Raw genomic sequence first — 23,068 nt, forward strand, 5'->3', positions numbered from 1 at the left:
TGGGCAGCCCCAGTGACCAGACAGGACCGCTTCAGGCACCAGGTGACGTGCAAATGTAGCAGAACGTGGCACATAATGAAGCCTCTAATGCCTGGGTTTCCCTTTGTCCTGTTCACAAAGTTTACAATTAAAATGCTGGTTTGTATTTGCTGTTTGCCGTTATTTTGAATAAGAATCTTCCAGGAACAGTTCACGAAAACTGCAGAAACCGTGCTCCGTAATAACTGGTTAGGTACGCCGCCTGATCCCGTCTCCGCTCCCTAGCTCTTTGGGTTTATGTAACAAATGCGGAAGCGATACAGGCTGTGCAGCACGTGCCATGCAGGTTCACATGACTGGCAGGTCTCCGAATTCACGGTAAGTGATAATTCAGATACCTGCGCTGAAAATTCTACTTCGTCAACAGCGAGAGGGCTGTTAGGTAAACTGAAGCCATTAACAACAAATGATCGGACAGCCCTCTCCTGCCTTAAGTCTCTGTCTGGCTGGGAAGCTCCCTGGGTACTCTGCCTGCACCCCCTTGGGCCCTCTGCTAGGCAATCCCATTCCCAACCTGAGCAAATCCAAATGGTCTAAGAGTGCAAGCGAAACAACTTCATGTCAAATGACTGTATACAGTGATTGTAATTGCGAGGCATACACTGCTGGTGGTGGTGGGGGGTGTCCCTGGTGCATCTCCTGCTGCCCCAGTGCGTGCAGCTGCTCCACACTGCGTGCCCTGATGGTTTCAGCCTGGCCCAACGCAGAGCTGCCCCAAAGCTGCTGTTGATAATCCTCGTGCAAGCAGGACCTGAAACGGCTCCAGACAAGCCTGGGCTCCAGACAAGCAGCAGAGGGGAGGAGGAAGATGATGTAAAGTCGGCTATGTGCCTCGGTCTCCCCAGCCGAAAAACACTTGAGGACTAAGTGCTCCTGCACACGCTGTGGTAAGGACAGAGCGCTCGCAATGCGGACGAGTGACTCTGAGCCACGTGAACCAAGCCTGGGAGCTTCAGTTTAAAGCACTAGTAACCCAAGGGGGCTCCCACTGATAAAATGAAACCCTCTGACTTTGAGATGAGCAGAGTGAGGCTTTTGTATCAATGTAATGCAAAACATGAATTGCTCGATGGGAAGTGAAGACTCACTGATAGCATCGGAGCAATAAAGAGCTGATCCTACTTCCATTAACTTTATTGGGAGCAGACCCAAAATATTTAAGTGGAGATTGGCATATCACATCTATCTAATCTAAAGTATCTCAGGATTTATGTTATGGTATCAGCCCTGAGACAGACAGATGAAGTATTGCTCTACCACATTTAATTTATAATCGTCATTTCACTAAACCTGCACCTACCTACTTATATGGTCCCCATTACCAAAGTAGCTGAGTGACTGCCAAGTATTTAGACATATAAATAAAATAGCAGAGATGATTTTGTTCTCCGCCTCTCTACTTCTGCAGTTTTTAAGATGTCCCGTAAGGTTTGCTCTTGTTCTGTTTATGGCTTTGTGCATAAGTGGATGGGACTGGGAATCTCCAGGTTTGTTTTAAACTTTTTGGGGAAAACAGGTATGCCACAAAGAGGTGCACGTTTATTTCTGAATATATTGAGATCAATGACCCTCAGAAAGGATAAAAGCAAATAATGGAGTCTTGCTCCAGGAGCTGTGAGAATTTCATTGCATAAGCTCACAAACTTCCCCTGTTGGTTCACAGTCCAGATTGTTCCTGTCAAATGTCATGGGAGGTCATGTTGGTGGAAGGAGACGTGATATCTCAGGAAGCAAAGTCCAATACCCTGAATGGCTCTGACTATCAAGACAGAAACACCGGGCAAAGCAAAGGAATTTGTGCTACTGAGTAAATGGGATGCTGTGTTTGGAAGTTTCCAGAGCTTTCACAGGGCTCATGGCTTCATTCCTAGATGTGATAAACAGCCAGGGCAAAACTTCAAACAGCACACGAGTGTCCAGTCTGTGTCTCATAGGGATGGACGTATACTTTTGGCTGGTCAGTCACAGACAGAAAGATTAAAAATCTTTAGGAAAGAGGTGTGCTTCCCCTCTTTATAACAACGTCACGCCAGCCCTGAGCGGGCAGCGCTGCAGCTACCAGCTTTTCAGAGAGGCTATGTACTCAGCCCGGTTCTTGCCATGGTCAATGCTCACCACGTGGTGACCAGGGGCTGCATCTTGGAGGGGTTCAAGATGGAGCAACAGTTGCTCTGAGACTGGTCCAAAAGGAGGAACATAAGACATTTCAAGATGTGTCCTCCAAAGCTGGATAGGACTATATTTTCTCTTTTCGATTTCTGGCTGCTGCTGAGCTCATGAACCTCCGCCAATGGGTAAACAGATAGCCCTGGACCCTTTTCATAATTGTTTCTGGATACATCCTTCCTCAATCTTATTCTGCACAAAACTTCTTGAATAGCTCATTTAAGGAGAAAACACTTGAAAAGTATATTAGCAAACTCTTTCCGTGGGGTAAAACCATCAACATGGAAAATTCAAGTTTTCAAGAGAGCCATTAAGTGTGATTAAACCTTTAAAAAGGGAGAACAATGAATGCAGCCTTGTATTTAGCAATTTCATATCTTTAATTGTACAAAGATTTTCTTTAAAAGCACAAGCCTGAAAGGAAGCTGAATGTTACAGTATTTACTGAAGGAAAGCAATGAGAGAAGGCCCGTTCACTAGCTAATGGAGTGAAGCCCAGAAATAATGACAAAAAAGCGGTAACGACCGCTCTCCAACACAACATATATAAAAGAGGGAGCCATAAAAAGGCAACAATTCTTGACTTAGCTTTGAGTTTCACAATGACTGTGATTACAGATAGCAAGTGGAAGAGCATATAAGCCATGATGAAATCTAGTTGGCTTTGCAATTGAGATTCAAGTGAGAAAAAAAGCAAAAAAGCAACAGGGGCATTGAATTTCTGCAGCACAAATTTTGGATGGGGTATGAGAAATTGGAAGAAAGGAAGAAAGAGCAAGGCCATCAAAAAGTTCAGCAGAAAATGAATATATTCTCGCCCATTCCATCTAATAATAAACACAGTAGGGGCCAGATCCTCAGCTGAACTGAGCTGGTAATGCCGGTGATTAGGCTAGTTTGCTGTTCCTGCAGATGTGAATATCACACAGGCACACACATCCCGGCATACTTTAGCCTGTGCCATCTTGCAGCATCTTTCACGTGCAGAGAAAACTTTGACTATCGGGGACTAGAATGAAAAAAAGAAGCTAAAATCAAACTGATTAAAGCATACAATAATTATATTTATGATACATTTAATGCTAGTTTAATTATTAGTGTTACATTAAAGAGAAAATATTTTGACACATTTTAATGACACATGTTGATTACCAGCTTAATTTTTCTTGATCAATATTTTTAAAACGCAGTGTTAACATCTGATCTGCCATCACATGTGTGCCTGGCTTTCTTCATATATGTAATACTAAGATTATATATGCATGTACTTTTCCATGACAGAGCTATGTTATCTCAGTTGCAACCTTAGGCGCTCTTTAAATTTTACTGGGCATCTTTCTGTAGTGTTGTTCCTAAAGCTTTCCCTTTACATTTCTATAGATACCTTGAAAGTGCAACTTTTATTCACTCATTTGTTTAGAACACAACAAAACCGAAGTTTTTTATACTTGTGGTTCTAGAGAAATTTTACAAAACCCAACCCTGAACCTTAAAGGTACAAAGTCCAGAAGGCAAATGAAAAGAATCCTGAAAGTATTGAAATTGCAACCTGATGACTAGTGGCAGGAGAGCACCAGTCCAGCGTTGGTGGTCCTAGGCCGGGGGAATGTCATACGGCGGACTACAGACCCAGCGATCTCACAGGGAGAAGGATGAGTGAGGTTTAATGCTATCGTATAGAAAGATTGAGCAGAACCACATTAGCTCTTTGAGGAGTTTGCCCAAACAAGTTTATTGCGCTTACACAAAGTAACAGGAGCTGTAAGCTGCTTGTTTAAAATCATGACTACTTGCTTGTGCAATGAAATAAAAACGAGGAGTCGGGGAGGAATGGAGGGGTGATGTACAGGTGGCAGCACGTCGGTAGGCAGGAGGACAATGAAAATGGATATCATTTCAAAGACTACAAAAGCTAGTGGGACTGTGGGACAAGCAGATGAGAAACTTAAATGTCTGATGCCTACTGTGGAACCAGCAGCTTGCTGATGATGGCCATATGGGCTATGTCTGATGGAGGTGATCAGTATAAAGAATCAGATGAAAATGCCATTTTAGAGCAGCCAAAACTATCCACAAATGCAGTCTCATTCACTGAATAGTTTCAATTGGAAAAAAAGAAAACACACTGGAGAAAGACAGATACGATCCCTTCTTCAGGTCTGGTATTGCATCTGAACAGGGGTTTGTGAGCCTGATAGCTTGCCAGTAGATCAGTTGGCTTAATATGTTACTTCTCTTTCTGCAAAATCTTGCCTCATACATATCATTAGAGCATCAGGCCTATTAATAGTGTTAATTCTCTTTGCACTAGTAGGCGATGGAACATGTGTACCCTTTAGACCAGCCTGGGTTATCCTGGGATTTCCCACCTCTCTCTGGCCCAGTGTGTAATTAATTACCCAATGCAAAATAACCTGCTCGAACACAGCAGAGCTCTATCGCCTAGGAGAGCTCTAGATCTGATCCAGTATGGGCCATGGTCCCACTCTCAGTGTGGGGCTGCTCTAGAGACTTCCCCAGGTCCCCTCCAACCAGCTTTTCTGTGCCTCTGTGATGATATCCCATCCCCAGTCAGGTGGGTGTTAGACAGGCACCCGCTCTTCAGTGGTTGGCATCAACCTTCCTTTGCTTTTATTGTGTAACAGTTAAACAGAGGTGGTCCCAGAAAGATTGTCTTGGGTTTTTTTGGCATGGTAAATGGACAACAAGCGCTGAGACTAGACAGTCCGGGTACTGAATTAGAGCAGGTGCCTGAGGTTGGAGGCTCCTTGCATTGAGAAACAGCCCGGCCGCTGAGACGTGCTGAGCAGTGGACATAGCTGTCAGAAGAGTCCAGCAGGAGAGGGTGTGTCCAGGTTTGGCTATCAGTTTTGGAACACATATTTTTAATTACAAAGGTGATTCAAGCTGGGATTGACAATTCCTGGTAACTCTGAAAATAACATCCAAAGTTGAGCCATAATTGCCATTAGAGGCACTGAGAATAGTTGTAAAACAACGTACTGATATTGCCTGTAGTCGCACCAGCTCTGGAAAATGTTGACTGGAGGCACCATTGCAAAACTCTTGCCTGACAAATGAAGAAGAGGACAATGCCTGTAATTTAGATTTTGCAGTTCATCATCAATTAAGTTGTATGAAAATCACTAGGCTGAAGAGGATATTTGCGTGAGAAAGGTGAATGAAAATGCTCGCTATGGACTATGTACACTGAGGTTTTGCTAATGAAGAAACAGTGAGTTTCACTGGCTAAAATAAAAACAAACTAAACTTGATTTCTCTGTGCCATAGCCCTTGACAAAGGTAATAGTAGGCACTTATGCAAGAGGGTATTTTGTGATTATAGTAAAAAAATGACATCCTTATATAAAATGAAATTATGAATTGATTCGTAAATGCCACATCCCTGACACTCCCAGGACTGTGCCATTTTTTTCCAATGAAACACTTAGGCAATTACTCTTTATGGATAAGGCAGGAACGTCTGGATGTACAATGGTTTCTGCATTAGCGAAGTTGCTGTGATATAGTCTGCTGTTTGCATCTACTAACCTGTGGTGACCAAAAGCCATTATTTCCAACAGACACAATGGCAACCAGCAACATTACTCTCACAATACTGAAGAATGCAAATGCATTATCTCACGACCTCCAAGGATATGGTATGTGGCACTGCTGTTCAAAAAGTTTTGAAACTGGTTTGCAATGTACTTATGCCTACTTGCTCATAGAAGATTACTCCTGTCACTTGTTTTGTTTTGACCTCCAAGGAGAATTAATGGCTCACATACATGATCTTTAAAAACATGTCCACATCAAGAGCAGGAGGGCTGAGAGTGAACAGGTTGAGGAGACATAAGAGAAATGAACTGTTGTGGGTGGGGAATGAAATAAAAGCTTGGTCACGTGGAGGAAGAGCAAACAAGGCAGCAAAGCTGTCAGAGAGATTTTTTTTGTTCCCCGAGGGACAAGAATGGTTAAACAAAGGTGGTTTAAGAAGTGTAGCACCAGGCCTTCGCTAGCCATTGACCAGCGGTGGTCCATCAGATCTTGTCCTTGTGCAGGCTGGGCCTCTCTGGCACCCTCAAGGAAGGTGCACTTGCTTAAACTAAGCCTGAATTTGGCCCAGCAAAGCAAGGGAGAGAGCTGTGCTACTGGACGGGGACACAGTGGAAGCCAGGGACTTCCAGGATGAAAAATATCCTGGATGGATTAGGCCACCAAGATCATAAATGATAACTGTGCCCTGTTTCCTGAGCTGCACTACCAGACAGTTCTGAGTGATACATTTTGGTAACCATGACCGAAACTTAGATCAAGCTGACATGTAGTTAATTTTTATTCCTTTGTTTTTTTCCTCATTATCTTACTGTGACAAAATGGTAAAACTGTCTCCTTACCTTAATTGTGCATTTCTTTTATCAGCAAGCCGGTAAACAAATTTGACCTTAAGTCTTTTTTTTTAGGGTCACTGAAGCTCTCAGTTTCCTTGCTTTGCTTTGTAATGGTTGATTTGGGATAAAGCATCCCCAGCTTGTTTTCACCTTTGTTTTGTTCTCCCTCAGACACAGATGTGCATGTGCACATGCTTCAATTTCTACTTCAATGTAATTTCCTTCTCCTGGAACTTTTTTCGAAACAAGTTCAAAGACCCCAAAAGAAATGCTGTTTCGAAATTATGACTATTGTTGTCACTGTTAACTAGCAGCACAGAAAAAAAATCTACAAATTGTTGCCTTTTAAAAAAACACCAGCAAAAGCTGAGCTTTCTTGCTTATCGCTGATTTGTGTTCTCTGATATCTCGTTGATCCCTAATCCAAAGCGTGTGTTGGGCTGCCTGTGGAATACGCTGGGAAGACCAGCATCGCCACACAAGAAGTCACTGCCTGCCTCCTGCTTTCCCTGATGCTGAGGAGAAGGACAAATTGTGTCAGGTGGACACCTGGTAGGGCACATGCTGCTGGGCAGACCGGCATGGCCGTACCACCAGGTGCAGAGCAGGAACTGCACGGCGCGAGGGCGGGGGGTACAGCGGCTCTGCCTGCAGCGGCTCTGCCTGCAGCGGCTCTGCACGCTCCCGCTGCGCTGGGAGAAGCACGGCACGCTGGCACGCAGGGAGTGGGGAGAAGCAAACGTCTCCCATTTCCTCGCTCCTTTGAGGAAGCATACGGAGGGAAGGACCCATTTTCCGGCTGCGGGGAAGGAGCAGCTCGTACGACCAAGTGCCTGGTGCAAATGTGTACTGCCCTCGCTGTTACACTGGTGTAAAGCTAGCAGATATTTTCTGTGAGCGAGTTTGACAGAAAGTGAGTGCAAAAAGAAAAGGGCATGGGCTAGATCAAAGCAAATGTGTTTAAAAATCCCAATGAAAGTTTAAAGAAGTGCATCGGTCCCTCAACTCAGTGAGTCATGCTTTCTTAAACTGCCTACCGAAGTGCCAGCTGTGGGGATCGTTAGAAATGCCTTTAGAGGAATGCCGAAATGAGCATGTCCGTAATGATACATGTATTTAAAAATACACCCAACTCCTGCAAGATCCTCTACCGGAATATTTCTAAATTGCAGATAACAGGAGCCGCACGTGCAGACTGTTGGGATGTGGCTGCTTCCAGAGTGACTGATCAGGAGTAAGCCCGTCCCGCACTCAGGAAGAGCACCATCACACACGGGTAGTTTTAGGGGCTGCGCTGTTTCCCTGGAGCCGAAAAGTACCGTCAGTCAGTGTGGTTTTGCTTAGGAAGGTATTACCAGAAAACTAGCCTTTAAGAAGGAAAACAAGCTTCTGAAAAATGATTGCCATCATGGAAATGTTCTGTTTCTTGCGACATTTTCCATGATTTTTTAACCTGCATTTCTACACAGAGGAGAATGAAAATATTTGGAAAAAAAGTATTGTGAAAAACGGAAAACAGTAGCAATACTGATCCTGCAAAAGGGGAGCATTTTTCCAATCTTTAAACTGCTTTCCTCATCTGATTGAAGCTAGATGCACGCACAAGAATTTTGTTGGACCAAGACTATTTTCTCTGTGATGCCAGGTCCGCCTATGGCTCAGCCACTCCACTGTGCACTAAAGTGGAATGGAAAGATGCTGGAAACCCCATGAAGAAGAACCCTGCTTATAAGCAAAATGAGAGTAATTTTTTTTTTCTCACGAATTTAACATTACTTCCAGGTACAAAGGATAAACCCACCCTGTGTTGACTATGTTTAAACAATAGCCACACTTTGCGTTTCACCCAGCTTCACTTTGTTTTTTGAGGACAAAGATGTGGTTTCTACCACATTCATGAGAACTTGTCCCCCACCAGGGCACTGCCGAAAACAGCCCAAGCGTGCCCACTGACTGACTGGTCATTTCCATGACCGTGCCAAGTGACTGGCGTGGCTCAGGGGCAGCGCCTGCGAGAGCTGGTGGGGAATACGACGGCTGAGAAGGAAATAATTGCCAAGGTGCTTTTATGAAAACTATGAGAGAGGCGGGCAGGAATTTGACATGAGAAAGGATGGGAAAGCCAGAGTGGGGGGCATCTGTGGCATTCAGGCAGGGCCTTTTTGTCGTCGTTGGGTTTGGGGGCATTTTTTACACCCATATGGAAGGAAAATGCAGGATGTGGATGGCAGTGAATGTAAGTGGCTTGAAAACAAAATAAGCAAGCACTTGACCAAAGACACTTTGTGGGTACAATTGCTTATCCAATCCAATGGAGATGGGTTTCACAAGGGCCCCCACTTGTCCTAAAACATCTTATTCTCCTTGTTAAAAGGCATGTAAAAGCACAAAATACTTTTATTAAAAATGCTTTTCAGGGCTAAATGACGTTAAGAGCACTTTCTATAGCTTGCATTGCTATTTAGGAGAGCATGTTATTTCTTTTTAATTTGCTCACTCATTCCTGAATAACTTTTCATAGGACTCCAGACACTGCAGTGTGACAGCTAAACCAAGGAGCATCGGATGCGATGGAATTGCTCTACAAGCAACCTTGCCAAAGGCCCTTTTGCTGCACAAAGCTGGCTCTATCTTTGTATATTGAGGGAGCTAAATCAATGTTAAATGCTTGGCTCTTTTCACAGGACAATGACCAGGACCTAAGCTGCGTCCTTCCTTTTTGATTGACACTTGAAACGTTGAGTTGGAATCAGCCAGAGGCACTGCTACAAGCTTGAAGCCTCTGCTGGGGATAACAACTGGTGACATCTGCAGAAAGGCCGACAAAAGGCAGTTGAAAGCCGTGTTTGTTGCTTTCCCCTCTCAGATCTCCTCTCTTTCATGGAGCTCCTTACTTGCTTTAATATTATGATTCAGCACCTGGCTCTTTTGAACCTTGCTTTAAACTTCAAAAGGCGAGGTGGTATTAACAAACATGAAACGAAAAAGTGGCAGTAGTTTGATTTACTGTTGTCGTCTTATCAAGGGGGTTTTTTGTCACCAGCTGCCACTTTCTGTCATCTTTGGAACCATTATCATTTCTCTAAAATCTAAAAGACTCCACTTAATAACAGCTTTGAATACAGGCAGGATCAGTAACGTATACAGTTCTGGGATGACAGGACCGTCAAATGAAAAGAAAGATGTTGCCAAAAAAAAACCCCAACCCTTAAAAAAAAACCCCAATAAAACAAATAAAAGCTGTAGTACTTCTAAGTGACCTTGATTTCAGAATTAAACAAATCAAGCGCAATTCCATTGTTCTTTTTGGATTCATTCTGCACTTTCCTTGCAACATTTCTTTTTTATTCTCGAGACTAAGGGAAAACAAAGCCAAGGCTCCCAGAAAAACTGCTCAGCGCACAACGAGCACTTGGTATCACATGAGCACCGTAAGCTCCTCGCTTGTGAGAGCGCCAGTGATAATTACCAGTCTCGTTTCTCTGCCGTCCTAGCACAGCAGCTCTCATTCAGGCTGAGATGGAGCCTTGAAAGCTGCCTCACTAGGGCAGACTCACTGGTCGAAAATCTGTTTAACTCTCACTTTTACAGCACCTTTCCGTGTTTCCCCGCTGTCTTTCCCGATAGTGCTGTGCTGCCCTTCGGCTGCCAGGGCAGAGCCTGAAATGCCTCTGTGCCTCATCATCGGGCCAGTTTGCCTATCACAGCTTTCCAGGTTCGGTTAAAAGCAATCAAATAAATACAAACAAGTTTCTGGCCATAGACCTACTGCACTTTCTCACTTGCCACCTCACCGTCCTCTACAAGAATATCATCCTTACCTCTTTTGTTGGTCGTTTTATAATGGTGTACACAATGAACTTACCTGGAAGGAGAAATTTCTCCCAGTGCCTTCTAAACTCATAAATGATTTGATGGACGTCCCATTACCAGCAGTGACTTTTATCTTACATAGATTTGAACCTGCGCTTTTGCTTCTGTGCATTCTGTAGTTATTTCCACCTGTGCAAAAAGAATGAAAATCCCTGCAAAACCAAAGGGATCCCCTCTCCTGTCCCCAGTGAAGTGCTTTCCCTCCCACTAGCTACATGCAACGCAAGGCAACAGGGAAACGGCTGCTCCAAAATGTTTTCCCCAACATCTCAGCAGCTGGTGTCCCTGTCGCTGCCCATTGACCCTTTCCAGACCCTTTTCATCACAGGAATCTGAGGTGGTTTAGTTCCAGCATCTCTTGCTAAAATGGGGATGAAAACAACGAAGTGAGACTCCTCTGTAATGTGAAAATGTTGATGTCCTGACTGCTGGAAAACCAGGATTGCCAGAATCCAAAACTTATTATTTTTTTCTGGATGGGGATGTGACAAAACTCATACAAAAGTGAGACGGGGGTTGCTAAAAATACCTATTATCTTCTGACGGAAAAGCTCACTGTATAATCACACCGAGGTTTTCTCACGGAGCATGTCCACATTTGAAATTTTAGTCATTTTAACAAGTGTTAATTACCACATGCTAACTAGCAGAAGTGTGTGTGTGTGGGAGATGTTGTATATTTATTTGTTCCAGACTTGAAACATATTAGAATGTAGGCTCTATTCCAGTTTACTGTCGAATGAATGAATGTGTTACCCAATTACAAATTAAAGATATCACAAGAAAAAGTAAGTAAGGATCCTTCCCCGGTATATTCTTTTGATGAGGAAACCCAGAACATGTTTACCGCATTGGGTCAAGTGGAAATCTGAGCTTGAGCCTATTAAAAGCGCCTGTGGCACACAGGAACAGAAGCAATGTGCCTGTGCAGGGTGGAGGACAACGGAGAGGTGTTTTTTATTTTACCCATGAAAAACAAGAAATTCTGAGAGAAAGAACTTATGTGGGAAAGCGTCGGTGCAATTGGATCAATGCCCCTACGGGGTTTAGGACGAATGTGGGAGAACAGCTGATGACCATATTATATATGCACATACATATATAAATGTATATATAATTTATTTGTGTAATTCAACCATTATATTGTCAGTATATTCGCTTATATATATTTTCAATATATTTATAGTTATAGCAGCATATATATTTGTATATATAACAGCATATTTATAATTATAAATATAATTATAGCACCACATATATATATTTTGAACATACAGGAGCTGAATTTTGGCTTTATTGTTTCCTTGACAGATTTTGGAAATGAGAAAACTGAGATCAGTATTTTCTTAAAATCACTGACATCAGAATCCAGGATAAATATCTGACAGGCTAAGAAAACTCATTGTGCAGTGAAGTCAGAGTAACTGATGAACCTGAAGATGCAATCCCCACATCTGATGTATACCTTTATAGTCTCTACAAATTGCTTAGTATAAATTCCCAGAAAAAGAAAGATGTGCAGCATTAAAACAGTCCCACAGTCTCTACCAGGAGGTCTCCAGTGCTGACAGAACAAGCCAAAAAAGGGAACGGGAGGACCGCATCGAATCTGTGATTCAAGATGAAAACAGCTGATGTTGGAGGAATACCTTCAGAAGGAGCACCTCTGTATATGGGAAAAGACGTATAAGTGAAAGGGGATGGAAATGTCCCAATAGTCTACGTTTATTTCTAGATTAAAAAAAAAAAACAAAAACAAAACCGACAAACAGAAGCATTGCAAGGACTCAGTCAGGTCCAGCAACTCTTATGCAAATTTGCAAGTAGTTTAGTCAACATGCAACCACTCCCAGGCAAATAGAATGAGAAAAAAGCAATATAGAGAGATCTATATGAATCAGCTTTCTACATGGTCTGCTCTGTACCTCTTTTTAGGGAGAGCAGTGAGTGGGGGGGGGTTTCTTCAAAGAGGATGAGGCTGTGGATCTGTTTCAAACTGATGGCATCATATAAGGTATTTTCGAAAGAAATTACTGGAATGAATATCCTATAATCCTGATTGTATTGGCAGTAAATATAATAAGGAATGAGATTAATAACTGAGTTCAAATATATATCCAGAAAGAGTTATAAATTCTTTAGAGGGAAGTCATGCACACAAACCTGTGAGAGTTTTTAAAGGAGATCGTAAACATAAAGATGAGGATGATTTGATCATTATTATGTAGTGGGTTTTCAAAACCCCTGTTCATAACATCCCTCACCATAAACTCTTAAAGAAACCTAAGAAACTCCTATTGTGGTTTAATATGTGACTAACACATATGAAATAAATGTTAGGAATAAGTAGCAATCGTCATTTCAATGATGGAGTTGAGGTTACTGACTGATGTGCTTTTTAAGAGGACTCTGCTGTTCTCTACATCCATTAATCATCGGAAAAAGGTGTGAACTCCGAAATGGCAATGCAGAAAATCATACTGGAGAACTGCAGCAAAAGCTAACTCTGAAAACTGCTGAAGAAACTCACAAACTAAATGGTGGGGTGACAGAATGACAGGTTCAGAAATTCAGTGTTGATATTCGTAAAGTAAAAAAGGTAGGAAAAAATAACTCTTGCCATTCATGAAGGAGATCTTGGAGTCATTATAGATACTGTAGAGTCATTCTCTGAAAACCTCAATTCAGTACGCAGTGATCGTCACAGGGAAAAGAAGAATGTAAGGAACCATTGAGGAAAGCAGTGAGGCAAACGCCGGCAACAACAACGGGCCACATCCTGAGCTGAGAGCAGCTCTGCTCACTCCTCCTCCTCCAAAATAAAAAATATTTGATTGCACAAGTGTAGGAACAGAAAAGTGTGAGAAAGGACAACCAGAGAAGAGCGAAAATAATGAGGATTCTTTGCCTTGGAAAATGGGTGGGGTTAGGAAATCCTAAAAGGTGCAGAGAAGGTGACTAGGGGATGATTATGATTATTATTTCCAGAACGTAAGAACTAAGGTAACCTGATGAAATGAGGAGGCAGCAGAATCAAAAGGAATTACTTTTACATGCATTGCTCTATTGAATTTTACAACTTATTCCCAAGTGGTGTTGTAGAAGCCCAGGGTATAAATGGCTTCAAAAAGTAACTACACAGGCAGATCCCTAAAGCGAAGACTTTTTTTTTTTTAAACAGTTATCTTTGGACAGTTAATTTGTCTTGTATAAATATACCTTTAAAAATTTATGTGTGTTAATATGCTAAACTGCACTACTTTTATCATCTGTGATCTTTCCTGTGTCTATATTTCATGCAGCAGTTGCCCTTCCCCTTTGTCAAAATTTGCTTATGAAAGTTCAGCTTTCATCTGTATGTGTCAGGATTAACTTAAGGCACCCTTTGAAAAACGGAGTTATACCTAGCTTTAGTTGGGTTGCATGGGTGATGTAAGACTGTCCACCTTTCAGTAAATGCAGCACATAAGTAGCACATTTTAAAGTTTTTCTGACACCAGTAAGTGTTTGCAGGGTTAAGTTATAAACAGGTATGTACTATAATGCCAATAAAATTGCTGATGTGTTTACTTCTTCAACTGCTTATGGACAGTTACATTGTGGATACTTTTCCTTCTGCATATATCATCACCTTAATGAAGCACCTGCACTGACCGCTCCGTCACTTGCTTTTCAGGCTGCTGCAGACGTGGCCAGGCCAGAGCGAATGAAGGGTTCAGACACCAAGAAGTCAGGAATTTCAAAAGCCAAACTCACAGCAGTGCGTTGAGAGGTGAGTGCTCCAGGAAAATGCTCTAAAACTCCTGCTCACTGTTAATAAAAGTATGAAGCATGTGTTTGCCTGAACTCGAGTCCCACCTCTGCAGTTTAATGCCCCCCCCCCCCCAACTCCTGGAACCCACCCTAGAAGTAGGTACCTTCACAGTTTCATGACAAACATCTGGCCAAGAAATGCAAGATTTCTGTGCTTTGCCAAAGTCAGTTCACCTCCTCACCCTGGGAAAGGGTCACAGGCACCAGGCTACAGGCTAATGACGGCTTGCGAGCATCCCCCAACGGAAAGTGTGCCAATGTGAAGAAGGGAAGGCAAGATTCGTGGGACTAGAGACGAGCAGGTGTAGGACCGCATGGCTCTCCTTTCAAATGACCAAGACTCCAGGGAAGAAGAGACCTGTTCTGGTTTTTGCATTTAAATTCATGAATTAAGACAACAGGAAAAATCCAAAAGACTAGCCCTGCAATCCCCACCCCCCACCCACACACTTCATCCAACGTGTCGTACTTGTTATCTTTGCTCTTTTTTCTGGCTCTATGGGTGACCCCATGTGCCATTTCAAGCATGGTGACCCCAGCTTGAAACCAGAGAGAACACTAGCACTGGTTCCTCCTTCATCACTACATCATGGTGATGGGGGACTCTTTTGGCAGATAGATCCGATGGGTTAAATCCCAGCAGATCAGAGAGGGAACTGCCGATTACTGCAGGAAAGGTGGATTAGCCTGCCAAGTATGTGGTCTCCTCCTCCTGAGCAGACCTGTACCAGCCGCTGGGGAAGCAAGGTGACATTTCTTCCTCCTTTCTGGATGCCCAAAGCTGCTGGACATGTGCTGGGTGCCTCACCGTCGAGCTCTGGGCAGGTCTGTGCACGCAGGGGTGGGTCGGCAGCAGCTGGAGGGCTGGTATGCTCAGGTGCTTCTGAGGTTACGTGGCTGCGAGTGCAGAGGTTCGCGCCACAAGGTGCCTCTGCATTTCTAAAATCTTGCTGTAGATTTAGGTTTAGGTGTGTGTGGTCTTTGGTTTGGATCAGGCTCCCAGGTCCTTCCCTAGCGCTGTACTTCGGGGTATTTGAGCTGCACTACACCACCTATAACAAGCTGCATGAGATACATTAAAGGACAGAGTCAAATAACACGGGCAAAATCAAACAGCACTTTCGCATTTCTGGGCACTGCGTATGAGTTACTACATTGGAGACTCGTGGGTGGGTGGCTCGTTAGTGGGAGCTGCTTTGGGCTCCTGGTCAGCATTAGTACCAGCCAACTTAAAAGTATCTTTTGTTTTTATTCATATCTGCTCTGCGCAGCTAATCTCACACCCAGGTGAACTCCATAGTGTGCTGAAATCATGTGTTTCATCAGGAAAATTCCCTCATGCACGTGCTTATTCCTCCAGCTAAAAATATCCCAAAGCAAAACCTCCGAAATGGCACCCTCCTCTGGCTCAGCCGCACCCACAGCCAAACACACTTATCTGGCAATCGCAGCAGCTCCGACGGAGCCGAAAACTGCAGGAAACTTCATAGCAAAACAAATAGGATGGTGACGAATGCGCGCAAAGCTCTGGAGATCCTGATTGCTGTCACCCGACCGAGGCATATCAAATGTCAAGAACCGGTGACTACAAACCAGCGCCCAGCCTGCATGCCTTCCCCACGGCCAGGTGGGAGCCGCGCACGTTGCCCCGGTCTTCCCTCGATCACAGCAATGAGAGCCCCTCCCGGGAGGCCAGCCGCAGGGCTAAAAAATTCCATTTACAGCACATATATTCCGTGGAGGTAATCCCCAGGACACGGACACTTCCAGCAGGCATGTGATTAGAGATTGCCACGAAACAACAGAGTGCAGGATTTGGCTCTCTCTGCTGTAATGAGGTAAAGTACATGTAATTCAGAAATGTATACATATATACATCAAGGTTTGGCAGTTCCCAGTGTTCACTTATTATGCGTCACCCTCTAGCAAAGACGCGAGGCTCGAAGTCTCCTTGCAAATGCAACAAGTGCTTGCTTCTACATAATGATTGAGGGCCAAAAGCTTGCTGCTCTCGCTCCCAGCCAACGCACACTGCATCAGCCGTCTGGTGGCAAGGGGCAGGAAGCAAGAGTTTGCCTGACCTTATGATACACCTCTTGCTCTCATCCACATAGATCCTTTCATGCATTTAGAAAAAACTGCACCCAAAGAAAGTTCCCAGAAGCCTCAAGTTTTGCCTTCTATGGCAGCCTCAAGATGATATGTCACCAGGAAATGGAGCTTCTTTAGAAGTCACTGAGACCCTTTTTCAAGCAGGCATGGCTTGTAAAGCACATTGTGATTTGTCTTCAGGATAGATCAGGAATAGACTTTTTTTTCCACATTCACATGAGATTGCAATCACACGCACACAAGCACCAGTCCACCTGCAGCACTGAGGCTGAAGGACTTGCTCTGAGAAGCACAGGCAGATGGTGATGGCTCATAGTGATGTTCACCTGCCTCTAGTCCCAAAGCTTGCCATAAGAAGCTCCAGGTCCGGCCCAGCAGACCTGATGCACCCTGATGCAGCTCCTGATGTATCCGTGCACTTGTGGTGCGTGAAAGCAGAAGCAAGAAGAGATTTGTAGGAAAGTGGCCAAAGCAGAGCTTGCTCCTCCTCCTGCAGCTCCCACTGCAATTCATGTGCCCGGCAGAAGACGTAGTGCATGCCCCATACTACCTCGTGAGATGGTGTGACCAGGGAGCTGCCTGACTTTGGCTCTACTGAATTTTTTTTTTCAGCAATGCCCCAAACATGTTGAGTTCATTGTCAAGCTAAAAAATGACTCCTTTGTCCATTTCAACTGTTTTTACTTTGAACGCCAGCACAAGACTTGGAGCAGATTAGGTAGAAAATAACCAGCCACCTAAGGTCCATACTGGTCCCAGGTTCACTCGGGAGTTTTATGAAAAATGGCACAAGTTTGGAGATACCAGATGCTTTCCATCTGGGACTCAACACACAACCCAGTGTGTTCATAGATGTGGGGTTTTAAATTTCAATGCAAACTAACACCAACCGGGAGGCTGCCTTGTCTACTGACAGTCAGGCATCTCGACAACTGATGCCAAAGCCTGGAAACCCCACATGGACTAAGCTGGCCGCCCACTAGACCAGGGCTGAGGCAGAGAGGCTTAACATTGTGGGGAAGTTGCAAATGAAGCCGCTTCTTGTTGTGGCTTCATTCTGCAGCTGGGAAGAAGGCTTTTGGTCTCAAAAGCTGTCAGCTGAGAACTATTCGCAAGCAGTAAAATTTACTCTGAAGGAAAATACACAGAAGACATTTCAAGTGGCTTCAGCAATGCAAGACACAAAAAAGTGATAAAAATATACAGACGATTCTCACCACCCTTGTGCTTACAGGATTCCAATTCCTTCTTAACTTTTTTTTGTTGAAAGAAAAACATTATTTCGAGATAATGAAATTTATGGTCTAGTGAAAGAAAGAGTCAGCTACGTGACCTCCTAACATTTCATGACCAAAATCCTAACAACAGGTTATGTGGGAATGTATGGTTCTTTCTCTTTTTTTAATTCTTCTCAGTTTTTTAATATACGTGTCACATTCTAATTCCAAACATTTCACCAGTTCAAAAACCCCAAGCTGTTGCCAATAACACAACCTGGCTTGAGTCAACTTTGACACTACCAGAAAAAATTTATTTAGAACCCTTTTTTCCTAAAGCTTTTCAACTTTGAGGAGTTTGCTGAGCCCAGGAAAGGGTTTTCAAACTGAAAGACACTAAATTTAGGCAGCCAACTTCATGGTCATGGGCGACCTGGAGAGCTGAAGGGGCACTTCATATGTTGCCTCCTCTGAACCACAGCTGAGAAGCACCAAGCCACAGAGCAGTGAGGAGCAAACCTCTCTCTCTCCGGTGAAATATCTCAGATAAGTGGAAGAGATCAATTTAATAACCTAGATTGCCCTCAACTATTAAGTCAGATTAAAATGTCAAGCCCCTCCAGCACTAGAATTCAGGGCATTTCGTATTCCTCGCCTGGCCTTTTGCAGAGACAGGGGCCATCTGTACACCCTGGGCCCTGTCCAGGTTCACACTCCCAGTGCCTCAGCACGGTGATGTTCGGTTTTGGTGGTTTGGCCCCCATTTAATTTCAAAAGAAGTAAAATGAAATGATATTTTTTTCTTTCCATTTGGCCTAATAAGCTCTCCATATTTCTAAATTACCATCTCTTTGCATGTGTTCTCTGTAGAGCTGCCAGTCAACGTCAAATGAGGTGTATAAATCAAAACTCTGGTTATGTTCTGATAGCATTATATAGACTGGCAGAAAAACACAGGTGAACGAATGTCACATCTACATGAGATTTTTTTCTCCCTTTTTAAATTGAGACATCTGTCTAATCTCAGTACTTCCCAGTAAATGAATATAGGCACCTCAGAAGCTTATCTGAGCTTGATGTTAAAGAAAAACATTTCTATGGGCACATTTGTGCCTGTCAGCACTTACTGTAGAGTTCTCTCTCTATATATATATTAATGTGAGTGACATCAGAATGATTAAAACGATTGTTAATGTTAACACCTATTTAGCACCCATTTTACCCTATTTTGAAAGGGAGACTTTCCTTGAACCCAAGTGCAAGTGGGTATTGGATCATTTTTCAAAAAACTTTGTGGAAACCAGGGAAGGACAAAGTCAAAGAGAAGGAAAGTCAGCAATGCACATCGCACGGGATTACGGATGTATACATCTATCTATATGCTGGCCTGATAAGCCTTCTCTGAGCTGTTTTTGCAAGGCAGTCGTTTAACACTGAACAAAAGTACAGCTAAGACTTTCTTTTCCCCGTATCTAGCCACATCCACACTTGAGTGAAATGCCTTACATGTAAACCAAGCCCACTCAAAGACATCTCAACCTTGACATTTTGTTTTCTTTTGCAAAACTCTGTTTCTTTACAACACCACTTGCCTGGCATGCTCCCACGTGAAGCACAGTTATCAGAATAATAATTAACAGGCTCTCATTAATTTAGGATCAAACAATACCCCCTAATGAAGCAGGGACCGACCAATGTGATCCCTTAAAGTGAGGCGTATGCTTTTCTTACACCTCGTGGCATCTAATCTGCCGTAACCATTAGGCACCGAGCTGACCGTAAAGGCCCGTATAACATTGAGTCAAGGACAGTTAATGGATGCCGGAGCACAAACAAGAGTGCTCCAAGCATGTCAGTCAAGACTAACCTGAGGCAAAAACATCAAAATGCAGGTTGGAGTTTTGACATTCCTGCAGGCTCTGTACGCCTCGCCAGTGAATTTTTAAAGTCAATATCCCCCTCCTGCTCGCGCACACTTTCTATCTGATGAGTAGCAGTAATGTGGATCTGATTGAACTGTGACTAAAGTATTACTTAAAAGGCAGCTTTGAATGCGTGCGTGTGTGTGTGTGGTGGTGTTTTTTTTTTGTATAAATGTCTGTGATAACAATAAAGACAGTTTACACAGATTATCACAGGCTGTGTCTTTAGACTTCAAGGTTATATGATTAGGAAATTAGAAAAGAGATGAGATTAGAAAAACCACAGAACATTTTGAAAAAGAAAGCTTTTCACAAATTATCTGTGTACTGAATTTGCACAGAATCTGACAGATAAATCTTCTCATATTTGGAAATGGATAAATGCTACAATGTAAATAGAAGGAACCGGCTTGGGAGCACACGCCTGGCAAAAGTTCAAAAAACATATTAAGTATTCTAATTCGCTTAAAGCTTACTTATAAAAAAATGCATATTGTGATATAAAATGTAATGATTTCTGCATGGAAATGTAATGAGCAATAATAATTGCTCTGGATGAGCATAGTACACACTGTTAGAAAGTGCGGTCCCTTTGCCTTCAGATTTCACATTAAACCTTTATTTTCTTTTTCCCCTTTGCACAGTGGAGTGAAATGATTAAGGCAAATGGACATAAAATTTAAGCCAAGATCATTCCTAGTATTGGGCAATACACGTGAGCACAATAGGGTGCCATAAAATTGGGGTGGTGGCAGCAATAAACACACTTCCTATTACTGGAAAAGAAGGTGTGTTTTCAAGGGGAAATTATATTAGCTGAAGTGGTACGTTAGTATTTAGAAGCCCTGACCAAAATTTCCAGGCAAGCTATAAAACTTGATTAATTTAGGAAGCCAACATTTTCATGCATTCTTTGGAGAGTTTCTGCTACTGCACTCATGGTGAACATTTTGATGGGGGTCATTTTGCTATTAGAGCACATCAGTGGGTGAGCCATTTGATGTGTTTTTCATTTGTCTTGTGACCTTTCACTTGGCACTGTCTTGTTGTTTCTTTGGTTGTAACTTTTTTAACCTTTTAATTTTTCCTGGACTTGAGATCATGCGTATTCCAGCGACACAGCAGCACAAATATTTTGCATTGACTGCACACACCTTAGCCTCTTTTTTTTTTTTTTTTTTTTTGCTTCTTGGCTTCGTGTAGCATTGCTATGTCCTTAAACAGTTGTATTTCACCCCAGAGACAGTTGCATTCAGCGGCGGAGAAACTGTTACCTCAAAAGTATATGGCTTGTTAGGAGCCCAGATTCCTCTGAGTTCTTTAGGAATGCTCTGTGCTAGACAAATAAATGGGTAATAAATTTCTAAATTTTTTTTCCCTAAAAAAAAAACAGATGGAAAGTCTTTGGCTAAACCTTTACATACTGCCATTTCTTCCCTATGAAGAACATTTGTTTGACACTGATTCTTTTTTCTTTTTTTTTCAGCCCATTTACACCCAACTTTAATCAGATCCCTGTACCAGAGCAAAATGTGTTTTTTTAAAAAAAAGAATTGTGATAACAATAAAGACATTTTTGTTTTAACATTTTGTGATAACAATAAAGACAGTTTGGACAGATTATCACAGGCTGTGTCTAGACGTCCAGTACATTTCCACTGAAGCCAATGTTCAAACACCTCTCTTTTTCCTGACCGAAGACCTGTAGTGCAATGGAAGAAATAGAAATTAAATTATCAAATCCCAACAGCAGTTTTCTATAACATTATGTTTTTCTCTTGCATGAGACTTAGCATAGTCTAATGATGTCATGATAATGTCATGGTAACTCTGTGGAGCAGAGACCGTATTAAGATATCATTCTGATGGCAAAATGATGGCAATTCAAGCCTGTGGAGACCTTATGACAAACGATGGCAAAACAAACTCAATACAAGTCTATACAGAGCACATTATCATGTCAAGAGAATAGTATAATCTAATAGATCTTTTCTATCTCTAACTTCTGTGAAAGTAACACTGATACCTGCCTATATGAGAACAGCAGTACAATACCGAGGCAGCAGTGAGATGAAATCGGTATCTGTTCTGACCTCCTCCCTGAAGTATAGTTTATGAGCTGCAACGCTGCCTGAGCATATTAAAATGCACTAGGCCTTTTTATCTTAGATTTGTTTACAATGAAATCTTTGTCTTTCATCACCTAATTAAAGGAGAAAAGAAAACACCAGAAAAATTCAATGACTGCAAAGTGTGCAGTAGTGGGGAAATACGGTCCTAGCCTTGAGCCTGTTGTGCCAATGCTTTGGGGTAACGCCAGTCTTTGAGATGCCACCTGGTCCAGCCAGTGGTCCCCAAGCCCCCAGGAGGTCATGGCACCCCTCTTAGCTCCATTCATGATGCCGGGGAAGGGCAGCATCCTGCCATGCTCCTGTTTCGCTGACACCCCGGTGATGGAAGGGGACTGGGACGGCAGCAGGACTCCTCGCGTGAGCAGGCTCCCAGGCCGTCACAGGGCGATGCTGGTGCCTGGGAACAGTGAGGACCTGGCTATGAGCTCCAGAGGAGATGCTAGCTTGAACCTCTTTGCCGTTTGATCCAGTCCAACACAAGACTCAGCCATATGGGTCACTATGATATGATTAAATTAAGGATGCTGGAGAAGCCTTAAACCTGAATTTCCTATTTTCATTTGAATGTTATTTTTTTATGCTTTGTTAATAGACATAATCATGTAGAGTGTGCTAGTCCATTACCACTATGTTAATGGCCAGCTAATATTCAGAAGCCCTTGGCATTCCCTTGGGGCTTGAATTCCCAGATGGTCATTAGCTACCTAATAAAAGACCACCACATCATACATAATTACTTAACATCTTGTACTTGAAAACATATTAAACAAAGTGAGCTTTTAAATATTTAGAACTAAATTACATTAAATAAATGTTATTCTTGGTAAATAAATTCAGAGGTGGGGATGTACTATACGGAATTAAAATCTTGCCACTGCTTCCTCATGACTCAATTGGTTCAGCAGGCAAAATGAAAACACTCAGACCATTTGCAGAGGGGCACTCGGCATATCAGTGATTCATTTCTAGTTAATGCTGCTCTTTAACACTGAGGGATGTGTGCCAGGAAGGTGGTGTTTTTGGTTTTTTTTTCACATTGGGTACGTTAATTAAAGTTATAAGGAAAATTTCTTTGCACGTGCTGGTATCTTCAGCTTAATCATAAAAATGGTGACGTTTGTGCTGTGTTTCTAAGGATGCGCCTTGATTCAGGGGGCAAAAGTGATCTACAGATACCATCCCTCACACCTTCCCTCTGTGCCTACTATCAGCAGCTCTGATCACTGGTTTTAATTGTTCGTGTTGATTCCCACTTCTGTTGTCAATGGTTAAATTATGATTATTCAGAGTGAGCTTGATCAGACAAGATCCCAGTTGTATGTATTAAAGAGCCAGACCTACAGACACATAAAAAGTGTGTAACTTCAGTCAGTGACACCAACAGGATCAGACGTACACTT

This window comes from Calonectris borealis, chromosome 3 (assembly GCF_964195595.1).
Source record: "Calonectris borealis chromosome 3, bCalBor7.hap1.2, whole genome shotgun sequence".
Taxonomy (NCBI): Eukaryota; Metazoa; Chordata; class Aves; order Procellariiformes; family Procellariidae; genus Calonectris; species Calonectris borealis.